This window comes from Chinchilla lanigera, unplaced genomic scaffold, assembly GCF_000276665.1.
Source record: "Chinchilla lanigera isolate Chin_1 unplaced genomic scaffold, ChiLan1.0 scaffold00070, whole genome shotgun sequence".
In the NCBI taxonomy this organism is placed as follows: domain Eukaryota; kingdom Metazoa; phylum Chordata; class Mammalia; order Rodentia; family Chinchillidae; genus Chinchilla; species Chinchilla lanigera.
Window position 1 is genome coordinate 2,025,690 of NW_004955471.1, and position 1,189 is coordinate 2,026,878.

Sequence of the window (1,189 nt, forward strand, 5' to 3'; positions counted from 1 at the left end):
AGGGAAGAATCCTACTCCTATAGCCTCAGCCACACCTGGGAAAGTGTTAGAAAAGGGGCGGGGCGGGAGGTCCTACCTAGAATACCTGCTACATGGGAAACTGCACGGCAGCCCGGCCCATCGGAGGGAGTATTTTTTTTTTTGTTTTAATTTGGTGATACTGGAGATTGAACCCAGGACCTTCTCACCGGACTATATTCCCAGCTCTTTTTTTAAAATTTTGAGACAGGCCTCACTAAGTCAGTAAATCACCTAGGCCAGGCTCGAATTTGAGATTCTCCTGCCTCAATCTACCCAGAGTGATGGGATCACAGGTGTGTACCACCATGGCCAGCACACCACTCTCAGTTTTAAAACTCAGGTCTTACAGCCACAGTCCTACATAGTACCCGAGTGGTGTTGGAGGGACTCTGAGAGCGACCAGCCTTACACGTAAGCCCCGGAGCGGGTACTTAGGGAGAGCTGTGTAGTTCTTCCAGCAAACCAGAGCGTTGTTTACAAAAGCTACACGCGTTTTGCTATATTTAAGGCGCAGGAAGTTGTTCTGCACTCCTAGGTCAAAGAGTCGCTTCCCCTTTTGCCCTCCCGCGGACCGAGCCACAGGCTGAGGCTCACTTGGAGACCCGGCAGGGGTCGCTGCTGCCCAGGAAGAGCGACTCGGGGAGCGTGGCAAGAGAAACCCAGAAGCTTTGACATCACACTAAGCTCCTCCTTGCACGCACACATTATACACACACAAACATATACAGACACGCGCGCACACACTCGGCCCGCGCACTCCTCTCCCGGAGCCGGCCCCTCCCGCGGCAAGTGTGCGCCCCGCGCAGCCCCCGGCGAGGCCCGCAGCGCGGCGTGCACGACCCCGGCGAGGCACAGCGGCCCCCGCGCTGCACCCGGACGCGCTCGCTGCACCCGGACAGCGCTGCGCGGCGGCCCGGACACCCGCCGGGACCGAGGGCGCAGGGCGGCCACCCCTATGAACGGAGAAGCCCGGCGCGGCAGCAGGACGCTTGGCAGCCGGACTCCTCCGCAAGCCCGGGGCGCCCCCTCCTTCGCCACCCCCCGTTCGCCCGGGAAGCGAAATGCAGCCGCCGCGCTTCGGTTAAGAGGCGCAGGGGCCCGCGCCATCCGGCCGCCCGGAATCCGATCCCCGCGGCGGCTGCGCGTCCCGGCCGCGGCCCCTGGAGCC

General features: G+C 61.7%; 1 protein-coding gene across 1 annotated transcript in view; it reads left to right on the forward strand.

The window, feature by feature from the left end:
- Positions 1 to 1,089: 1,089 nt before the first annotated feature.
- The window catches only part of Rnf150 (ring finger protein 150), a gene marked incomplete in the record, with an annotated part of 229,038 nt that continues 228,938 nt past the window's right edge, over positions 1,090 to 1,189 (forward strand). The window contains 1 exon segment of the mRNA XM_005400865.2: positions 1,090 to 1,189.